The 11,932-nt window shown below is 35.4% G+C and overlaps 1 protein-coding gene across 2 annotated transcripts in view; it reads right to left on the bottom strand.

Moving 5' to 3' along the window:
* Positions 1–7,794: 7,794 nt before the first annotated feature.
* Positions 7,795–11,932, bottom strand: part of LOC111043462 (nephrin) — a 227,446-nt gene continuing 223,308 nt past the window's right edge. Inside the window, exon 14 of one of the 2 annotated variants that reach the window (XM_039425564.1) lies at positions 7,795–8,216. The gene's annotated coding sequence lies outside the window, so the exon portion shown is untranslated. The remainder of the gene's footprint in view (positions 8,217–11,932) is intronic. The other variant, XM_039425565.1, reaches the window with a different exon arrangement.

Raw genomic sequence — 11,932 nt, 5'->3', positions numbered from 1 at the left:
CAAAGCAGATATCCTTTTCCACATCCAAAACGTAGCTAGATCGTTTTTCAACAATGCGGAAATACATTCAATTAACAAATAGTTATTTGTGCAACTAGTGCGCAAAGTGACAGTTTGCTGCACCGAAAGAAACGTTTACTTTGATTTCTTGAGTTTACTAATGGTTTCTTGAGTGCAGCAGAGGAACTTTGCGCACATATTTCACATTAAATTTTTCCTACAGTTACCATTGAATATGAGAAGTGGGTAATTATGGGTAAAATTGCCTGAAATTCATCAAATGCTTTTCTGTGTAATTTTATTATTGATAAAAACCTTAATCCTAAAATCCCAAAGTCCTCGTTGTCCTTGGTATTAATATCTAATACTAATAATTAGCGCGTTGTGCTTGGTTGCACCTCTGCTCACTATAGCAGCCACAGCAGTCACTGTTACCAACTTCATTTTGATTTTGCTGCACTGTTGCTCCATATAACCTACTAAGTATTTTGCGTTGCCATGCTGCAAATCTGGAGTGCAGAAAAATTTTTCCCGCACTAGAGCGGAAAAGTGATTCTTTGCGTTCTGTAATCAGTGCAGCAATGGCCACTTTTCAACGTAACTGTAGGAAAATATTATATATCAATTATGAAAATCTATAATAAATTGAGAAATATATTCTCCTGACGAATAAAATATAATAATTGATCATCTGGAACAAGACTGTACACTCAATATTCCATCAAATATACCAGTATCATCCATATTCTATCAGAGGCAGTGGCAAGGCAGAGAATCAGCAACACTTTTCACCCATCTTTCTCCACTGCCACTATAACGTGTACCTCACTATGGTATTTTTATTCAGTATCACCATAGAGAAACAATAGCGTAAGTAGATATCCCATGGTATAGGGAGTTTATGTCGCAACTTTTACTGTTATCTCAAGCTGATTACTGTATATTATTGTCGATTTTTACTGTTTTGGGCGGGTGAGAGTGTATGAACGGCACAATATCAGAGACTACCAGTGTCACACAGCTTCAAGGGAAAGAACTACGTAGACTATCGGCTTGAGATAACATTAAAAGTTACGACATAAACTCCCTATACTATGGGATATCTACTTACGCTATTGTTCCTCTATGGTATCACTAAAAGGTGTACACAATATCACTTTAACAACTACTCAGAAAATTATCATTTTCCTACAGATACCCTGAAAAGTGACCATTTGTGCAGTGATTGCAGGCTGCAAAGAATCACTTTTCCGCACTAGTGCGCAAAGTGAGTACTTTGTGTACTCCAGATTTGCAGCATGACAACGCAAAATAGTTAGTAGGTTATATGGAGCACCAGTGCAGCAAAATCAAAATGAAGTTTGGTAACAGTGACTGCTGTGGCTGCTATGGTGAGCAGAGGTGCAACCAAGCACAACGCGCTAATTATTACTATTATATATTATAACCAAGGACAACGACAGCACAGTGCCACCACAGCACACACCATACAGCTGCCCCCCGCCATTCAAACACTACTACATTATTCAGGCAATTTTACCCATAATTACCCACTTTTCATATTCAATGGTAACTGTAGGAAAAACTTAATGTGAAATACGTGCGCAAAGTTCCTCTGCTGCACTCAAGAAACCATTCCGCCCTCGCCTACGGCTCGGGCGTAAACGTTTCTTTCGGTGCAGCAAACTGTCACTTTGCGCACTAGTTGCACAAATAACTATTATTCAATCATTCACAATCTTTCCTGGTTTAATAATGTTCCTGACTCCCTCCCATAATATTATCATGATTTCCCCAATCACCAATAATTCAATCCAAGGCACATGCATGAAGTACCGTATTCCCCGATTATTGTTCTAGTGAGGTCCACGTTATAATGGCAGTGTTTGAGCAGCAATTCTATTGCTATCCTTGTCTATCATTCAACAAAGCGGATAGCGCTATCTTTTTCTTGCTTTACTCTGTTGCCAGATCGTCTTTTAACAATGTATAAATGATAATTAATTAACAAAATATTCATCTTAATTTTGAAAATTCATTATGAAATTATTAAAAAATATAATCTCTTGCTTAATAAAATATAGATGATTATTTTAAACGAGAATGATCAGTTACCGTACATCAATAAAGCTGTATCACCTACCGTCTATAGAAGGCATTGACAAGACAGAGGATTGCCAACGTGGACCTCTCTATAGGAGCCGGGCCTTGTTATATTTTATTATAATCATGGTGTTTGTACATTTGAAACAATTTGATAATATTTCATTAATAGATTTATTTATATATTTATTTATCGTTCAGAATTACACAATTTACAGAAAAGTAGCACAAGCCAAATAAATGATAGATAAATAATAAATGATAACAGTCTAATAGATGATAAAATGATAGCTCTATCTGCTTTGTCGAATGATAGACAAGGATAATGTGAGGTCTAGGTTATAATGGCAGTCAAGAAAGGTTGGAGAAAAACGTTGCCAAGTCTCTCCATTTTGCCACTGAGTGTACACAGCTGTTACTCAATTCATCCCATTAAATCGATCCAATAATAACTATCATTCCTTGATAGAATAATCAATCTAATGTCAAATTAATCAAGAATATATATTTTTTCATAATTTGTTTCAAAAATTGCTTCTATAACTGAGATCAGATTTTATTTTTGTACAAACTTGAAATGGCGTCTAATTTGAAAAGCTGTGATACACCAATATGAATTTCAAAACAACAGAAATTGAGTTATTTGGTAGGTGTTCTATTCCAATATCTTATAAAAATAATAGAAAATAGAAATCCTATTGAAAATAAGTAATTTCAATGGAAATAACTCTGAAATAATCTTTCAATATTATCTATACCGGTACGAGTAGGTCTAACTGAAGCATGGATGAAGTCTAGGATGGTTAGTTATCAGCTTTTATTTCAATTTGTGTTTCTCATATGGTAATGTCCAAAAATTATTTAATTGTTTCAAAAATACATATTGAATCAATTATAGGATTAATTTGTGTACTACAGTATTTTGATAGAATGAAGAAAAAAAAATGGTGGCTGAGAATTGTTTGTCCACTTTTGAACAGTCACTGTCAAAAGTAAAAATAAAATATTCTGGAAAACAGACAACATTGCAAAGCTGGAGAGAGATAGCGCTATCGGTTTTGTTGTATGATAGAAAATGACAGCAACAGTATTGTCAATCCTACACTGCCATTATAACGTGGACCTCACTTTAGAGATGAATATCCTCTCCTCAGTGTAGTGGAGACCATTGATCCTTAGTTAGAAGCCATCTGTAAACCCAGTTTGACCATTGAACCTCAGAAACGACAAGTAAACTCAGTTTGGTCATTGATCCTTAGAAACTACCAGTAAACCAAGTTCACGATAACCCCTGTATAGTGTAAACAATAGCAATAGTGCTACAATAGTGTAACAGTGTGGTGTAGCCTATTTATAGTGTAAACAATAGTGTTAACTAGGTAACTTGGCGACCCACACAGGAGAGATAATTACTGAGCGTCTCCCATCAGTGTTCATTACCTAAGTTTATTACCAAGTTTAGACTTGGGCAATAAGTTCGGCACTTATGCTTAGTTGGACACTTAATTAAGGGCCATATGCTAACACTACGTTTAACGTTAGACCACGTTTACTTGTAGATAAGGTTGCATTTATCATAATGTGTTTCATTCGTGGTTTAAACCGAAAGCTGACACTAATTTGTTTTCTTTCTGGCAATAAATGAATTTGATTTGAGAGAAAAATATTCTCCGGTCAAATCGAGTATCTGTTTTTCAATCAAATCAAATTAGAATAACGAGTAACTTTGGAATAATCAAGTGACGAAGCAGTGTGTGATTTCATAACTTTAACCTTTGCACAATATTAACTTTTTATCAAATTTTTTGGAGAGAAATAGTACAGGATCAGCCTAGTTTTTCCTCCAATGTTATAATTATATTATAGTACTAGCCGTCAGGCTCGCTTCGCTCGCCATATCCGTCTAGCCGTCTGGACCCCCGACTGGATCGTCCAAGAATGAGATCAGCAGGCTCGCTTCGCTCGCCTGCATTTTTCATTTGAGCGTTTTTATCATATGTTAGGACAATCCAGTCGGGGATCCAGACTAAACGTCTGGCTAAACGGATATGGCAAGCGAAGCAAGCCTGACGGCTAGTAATATAATATTCCCAGGATTGAAGTAGCAGTGCCTAATCAATTTCTCCGCGATAAATGCATTTAAATCTTCAACTTGATGCCAACCTAACAAAGTCAATCAACTTAATGCCAACCTGACAAAATTATTAATTACTAATTATTAACAACTCTTTCGAAGAGGTACTCTATCTAGATTATAGTTCTATAGTAACATATGATATGGAAATTTCAATTATAATTAAGAGATTGGGAGAAGAAGAATATACATGCTAAAAGACAAACTTTAAACCCTTAAAAACAACCCTCAGAGTTAAAATATTGCCAAAAGATTTCTTAGTGCGCCTCTAAAGAGCCAACTGAACATACCTACCAAATTTGAACGTTTTTGGTCCGGTAGATTTTTAGTTCTGCGAGTGAGTGAGTGAGTGAGTGAGTGAGTGAATGAGTGAGTGAGTGAGTCAGTGAGTGAGTCAGTCAGTGAGTGAGTGCCATTTCACTTTTATATGTATAGATTTTGTACAATAAATGAATAAATAATATTTTCCTCTGTGATATGCACGAACTTGGATCTACATGGAATATCGTTCTTCTATATATATAAAAGCGAAATGGCACTCACTCACTGACTGACTCACTCACTCACTCACTCACTCACTCACTCACTCACTCACTCGCATAACTAAAAATCTACCGGACCAAAAACGTTCAAATTTGGTAGGTATGTTCAGTTGGCCCTTTAGAGGCGCACTAAGAAATCTTTTGGCAATATTTTAACTCTGAGGGTTGTTTTTAAGGGTTTAAAGTTCGTCTTTTAGCATGTATATTCTTCTTCTCCCAATCTCTTAATTATAATTGAAATGTCCATATCATATGTTACTATAGAACTATAATCTAGATAGAGTACCTCTTCGAAACAGTTGTTAACTGGCAACTAAATTAATAATTTTTGTCAGGTTGGCATTAAGTTCAGTTGACTTTGTTAGGTTGGCACCAAGTTGAAGATTTAAATGCATTTATCGCGGAAAAATTGATTGGGCACTGCTACTTCAATCCTGGGAATATTATATTACTAGCCGTCAGGCTCGCTTCGCTCGCCATATCCGTTTAGCCAGACGTTTAGTCTGGACCCCCCACTGAATTGTCCTAACATATGATAAAAATGCTCAAATGAAAAATGCAGGCGAGCGGAGCGAGCCTGCTGATCTCATTCTTGGACGATACAGTCGGGGGTCCCGGGGGCGGAGCCCCCCTGGCTAGACGGATATGGCGAGCGAAGCGAGTCTGACGGCTAGTTTCTTATTTTATTAAGAGAAAAAGATTGAATGCATGAGATGTGATGGGAATAATCCAATCAGTGTCATCCAAGATCATCGAAACATTCCATTTTCAGCAGAGACAATGTCCAACTCAATTACAGATGTTCTATTTTCGAAGAAAGTAATCAAATATGTCGAAGAGAGACGTTCTTTCTTCATGGAAATATGAATTTTCTTGTAGACCTATTTGATCTATCAATAAAATCATGATTCTTCAATGTTGTTTTCCATCACGAACGGTTTGTAATTAAATAATTTCTATGTTATCGAATAGAACGACAAGCAGTCAAATTTCTTCAATAATGAAATTATTAACTTACTGGACAACGAGATCTCATGATATCTTCATGGTTGAGACAAATATTACGTGAGATCTCGTTATCTCTAAGCGAATAAATTCATTTATTGAAGAAATTTGCTGTTAGTTGTTCTATTTGATAACATAAAAGTGATTTGAAATCATGATTTTGATGTAGATCTTATCTATCAAATCAGATCGATTAGAAATACAGTAATTGTTTCTTTTGTTATTTGATTTTCGAATAATATTGTTTGAATCATTCGTTGAAACATTTATGTAGGCCTACAACTACAATCAATCAATCAATCAAAATTTTTATTTGTTATCGAACATATTTCATGCAAATAGAGTTGCTATCCATGTATCAGCATTTGGAAACAATATAACATTCAAATAATATAATATATATGACAATATCACTCAACAAGATACAATGTAGGATAACTACAATCATCATATGCCTTGAAAAAAGAGATTGATCAATATTATCAATTCAGGCTTGTTATCCACAATCGAAAAAAAATTGAATCAGTTAGATCCGTTAAAATCTAGAGCCAAAAACAATGGAAAGCCATCAGCAAAGATTCTTGAGTCCCAAAATGATTTTTAGCCTGCCTTTTATATTTAATCTCTTTAGATATTGATTGAGTATTTTTCAGAAGATTTTTAAAGTTCTCCTGCAGAATTATTTGTTCCTTGTAGAATCGTCAGGTCATTCAAAAGAAAATACAAATGTTCAAGGCTCAACTCACACTTACGCGAGAAGAGACTCGACTCTAGTGGAGAGCATGTGTTTTCAAATGGTGACATCGCGGAGACTAGAATCGACTGATCTGAGTGTCACTAATTGGAAACACATGCTCTCGACTAAAGTCGCAGTCTCTTCTCGACCTGAGTCGCGTAAGTGTGAGTTGTGACTGGAAGCTGTGACTGTTTAACTCCTGTGGTGATAATAAATAACTTTGGGAAATCCAGTCCTACAATATGTCAAACTGTCTCGAGATAATTTGAACACAATTACAACTATTATAAAGTACACTTTATTTTATTCTATTTCGTTTTAATAATCAGTAGTCTTGAAAAGAAAAGTTGTAAATCTCAAGATAAACTGAAGAACTTAAATGACTTGCCCTTTGTCTTGGAGGCCCATTAAAAATAAAATATGCACAAATTCAAATAGTTTTGAAAATATCTTTGACAAACTTTCACCAAGTATTTGAAATCATATTATACTATGAAAGTGACTATACAATAATGAATTTCAATATTGTTCAAGTCAACTGTTAATGATGCATTGAAAGAATCATAGCTTCATTCCTTCTATAAATTGAATAATTCATATAGAACAAAACAACGTTTACTACCATTATTGAATTCAGAATTCAGTAAATTATACCATGGAGAAACAAAAGCGTAAGTAGATATCCCATGGTATAGGGAATTTATGTCGCAACTTCTACAGGTATCTCAAGCCGATTACTGTCGATTATTGTCAATTTTTACTGTTTTGTTGGGGTGATAGTGTATAAACGGCACAATTTGAGAGACTACCAGCGTCACACAGCTGCATAGGAAAAAGCTATGTGAACTATCGGCTTGGGATAACAGTAAAACTTGCGACATAAACGCCCTATACCATGGGATATATACTCAGTCTATTCAGAATTCAGTCTATTATACTCTTTCTTCTTGAATTTCTTTCTTTTTTGATTCTACTGAGACTTCTATTATATTCTTTCCCATCTCATATTTTGTTTTATTCATACAATTCTATCATTCGGTATCAAGCCCATGAAAACTAAAGATCCAGTTTGAAACTCAAGTTTTTCTAGAATTAAATTAGAAGACAACCTATTGTGATTTCTAGCTTATCCAAGTTATTCCATCCTTATCCGCTATATTATTATCTTTCTCCATTACATCAACTCTACTTACAGTATACTCTGAAGTGAGTATCAGTGGAAAATCTTCAAGTATCTAGTATCTAAAAGTTCAGGAAAGTCACAAAACAAACTCCATTGAGAGACAACGATTTTATTGGAAAAGTTACGTCAAGTCAAACATTAAACTGCTGTACAAGTACATTCTTAGCTTAGTAGAGATCTATTCACTTACAACTGTCATTATTCCCTATGTGTTGCATCAATGATGTACGTATAACTAACACTGACAGTCTAAAGTTGTATAATTTCTGATGTCAGTGTTCCTTGTGTGTAGCGTCAATGATGTTAGTATAGTTTCATGCTGACAGTTTGAAGTGAATTTCGCCAGTTTCTTCTCTCTTGTCTTTAGGATTGTGATGGCAAAGATAATGTAGCAAGTTAGACGGGATGTTCACCCCTTGGGAAATATCACAATTGCGTCGATAGAGTAACGGTTCCTCGCCAGCGTCTGGAACCGTTCCTACTCCTGTTCCATTCCTCCTGATCGGGCCCCGTCTGCAACAGAAAAGAGAAGAACATTTTGAGAGAAGTGGAAGTACAAGAGAGAAGAGTATTTTGAGAGAATCGTTAGTCACACTCCACCTGACAAAAGTTCGCTCGTTCGCTTCTGCAAAGAGCACTTAGCTATCACTTTCTAACGGCTACTTACTACCTTCTATAGACTTTGTAAGAGTGAGATATCTATACTGAGACTGTGTGCTATAGCTGTAGAGAGAGTGAGACAGCTACAGTGAGACTGCCTTCTAGAGCCTTTGATAGAGTGAAACAGCTATACTGAGACTGCCTTTTATAGCTGTATTAAGAATGAAATAGCTATACTAAGACTGAGTGCTATAACCTTTGTAAGAGTGAGACAGTTATACTGAGACTGCCTTCTATAGCTGTAGTAAGAGTGAGATAGCTATAGTAAGACTGCCTTTAATAGCTGTAGTAAGAGTGAGACAGCTATAGTGAGACTGCCTTCTAGAGCATTGGAGAGAGTGAGATAGCTACAATGATACTGCCTTATAAAGCTACAGTGAGAGAGAGATAGCTACAGTGATACTGCCTTCTATAGATGTAGAGAGAGTGAGACAGCTATAGTAAGAGGGTCAGCGTGGTTTGAATGGGCAGTGTTGATGTTCTATATATACGAGATGCTGACAGTCTAACGTGAGTCTCACTCTATTATATAGTAGCTCTTTCACAGGCTGAAGGCAACAGGCTACTGATGTATATTCTCAAATGCTACTTGAATAAACTTTTATTCTATTACAGATGGGACTAGTATCTCTCTTCCGTAAGTATCATGTAGATAAACGTTTATATAAGACATGACATGAATTAACGATAGTTTATAATGCACATAATGCATGTAACACAAACAAAGTATGCACATTGCATGTACATAGTGCAATTCTAAAATGTTCATTTCAAATAGAGGAATTTATGAAAAATCATCGTTATTATCAAGGTTTATTTATGTGGATAACATAATGGGCCATATGAATAAAGTTGAGCATCTGCTTATACTAATAAAATAAGGAGCATTTGCTTCATTTTCTATGAATAAACGTGAGCAAAACCTTTTTCTCATGCTCATCAAAAAAATAGTTTGAGCATTTGCTAAAAAGTAAAAGCTTTTGCTCAAAATTGTATGAATAAACTATAGCATTTGCTCAACTATGGAAGCAAATGCTTACAAACTAACAAAAACATTATGTAACGTCAGAGTTATGATTAAGGTACTTCATAAGATATTAGCTAAGTTACCTACTCTGAAAATTAAACTATTTGACCTTTGCAAGAGACAGAAGCCTAGAAAAAAAACCAACAGAAAATCTCTGTCCATTTACATAAAACGAATTGAAAGGTGTGAACATTAAGAAGTTATTTATAGAAACCAAAAAGTACAATACAATTCTAGAAAGATAAATTAAGAAGAATATGAGAATATATATATTACATATTAAAATATGGACTTAAGTTATAATATATTCATGAAAGAAAAAAATCCTGAGTCAGAAAAATTGATAGAACCCCAGGAAGCAATAGAAGAAATTCCCAAAATTATGTAAAACAAAATTTATGTGAAAAATAACTCCTTAATCTCATCAAAATCAAAATTGAATTGAATGTGCTTTAATTCCTTCAAAAATTTTACTAGTGAGCCTGTGGATGTAATATGTAGAGGTGACTTATTGAAGGAATTTGGAGCACTGTAATCATAAAACCGTTTGAAAGCTTCACATGAAGGGTTTGCAAGAACAACCAAATTTCTGTCTCACAATCTGTTTGAGAAAAATAAGGCATTGTCTCATTTCTGACTAGATCATGAAATCCATGAAGTACCACATTCGAATCTCGACCGGGGGAAAAGTTTTTGACCACAGCACAATCACATAAATATGGCCACACCGTTTTTCGATGGAGACGATAACCGTCGGTCCCGTCTACCTAAAAAGTTGTCGTCATCTCTCATCATCATCCTTCACACTCATTACCCACGCACAAGCCTAAGAGCTTATGTGGGTATCACCCTAAGCATCATTATTATTCCGTAGTGCTGATACATATTCCACAATTATTTACTTGGAGTTGATCTTCTATAGTTCTGTATTTTCTAGAATCTCTCCTACCCTCTTGGAAACGTTGAAGTCATAAGAGTTCAAAGTTTAAAGCACTGAATACCTATAATAGAGAAGGCTTTACCACTGAATGCCTTTACAAATAACTACCAAATTGTTAAGATCAACTTCTAAAGTCAAACTATTTATTGAGAATCTATAATCATCCCCCTATCAATGTATGGGACTCTCTCACGATATCAGAAGCTATTTGAACCATCTCAACTATCTAAGTTGGTGGAACGCTCTAGCCGGATGTTTTTGGGTTTTCATTTATTGCATGGAGTAAACAATACGCTGCTATCCAGAGATTGTCAGTTTGGTGTTAGGGTAAGTATTCCTGACCGGCAATCAAGAGGTACTGGGTTCGATTCCCGGGCTGACAAAAAATAATTACTTTCCTTGCCCTATTACCATAGGTAAGGAAAGTATTGCTTTCCAAAAAAATTCAAGGTACCCTAATTTCATGTTTTCTATACGTTTCAAGGTCTCCTAAGTACAAAATCATGATTTTTGGGTGTTGGTCTGTGTGTGTGTGTGTGGTGTGTGTGTGTGGTGTGTGTGTGTCAGTGTGTGTGTGTGTGTGTGTGTGTGTGTGTGTGTGTGTGTGTGTGTGTGTGTGTGTGTCTCTGAACACGATAACTCCATTCCTGATTAACCGATTGACTTAAAATTCTAAACTTAAGGTCCTTATACCATGAGGATCCAACAATAAGAAATTCAATAAAATTAAATTCAAAATGGCGGAAAAAATGGTGGATGATGACTAAAAAACCATGTTTTTCACGGTTTTCTCGAAAACGGCTCTAACGATTTTCTTTAAATTCATACCCTAGATAGCTATTTATAAGCCCTATCAACTGACATGAGTCTCATTTCTGGGAAAATTGCAGGACCTCCGTAATATTTTTGAGAAAAATGGCGGATAATCACTAAAAAACCATGTTTTCACGGTTTTCTCGATAACGGCTCTAACGATTTTCTTCAAATTTATACTATGGATAGCTATTTATAAGCCCTATCAACCGACATGAGTCTCATTTCTGGGAAAATTGCAGGAGCTCCGTAATATTCTTTAGAAAAATGGCGGATATATACTAAAAAACCATGTTTTTCACGATTTTCTCAAAAATGACTTGACCGATTTTTTTCAAATTCATACCCTGTATAGTTATATATCAGCTCTATTAACTAGCATGAGTCTCCCTCCTGAGAAACTAACAGGGGGTCCACCCCATCCTTGAGAAATTTACTTTGTAACCTCCTCCTAGTGCTTGAGGTAGGTGGGTAGAGCAGTTTATTCAAAAGAGCACACGTCGATATTTTATTTGTAGAACAGCTGTTTTGAGAACTTTTAAAAAATCCTTAGATTTCATAATTCAAACAAAGGAAAATGTACTCTGAAAACAATAACAATAGTATAATCGTAGTTCTAATAAAATTATTTAGCCGCTAATCGGCATAATGTTATTCCCCTAGATTATCCTCGTTTAAGAATGAGGGCTTATAGATCAATGAGCAAGGAAAGTTGTGTGAGTGTACCACACCAGATTTTTTTTGTATAGTAGCGCTCATCGAGTTTCCATCTAGCTGTTTACCCTGTTG

The sequence above is a fragment of the Nilaparvata lugens genome, chromosome 4 (genome assembly GCF_014356525.2).
Source record: "Nilaparvata lugens isolate BPH chromosome 4, ASM1435652v1, whole genome shotgun sequence".
Classification (NCBI taxonomy): Eukaryota; Metazoa; Arthropoda; class Insecta; order Hemiptera; family Delphacidae; genus Nilaparvata; species Nilaparvata lugens.
Note: the sequence above shows the minus strand (reverse complement) of the source record. Positions and strands in the feature narration are given on the sequence as shown.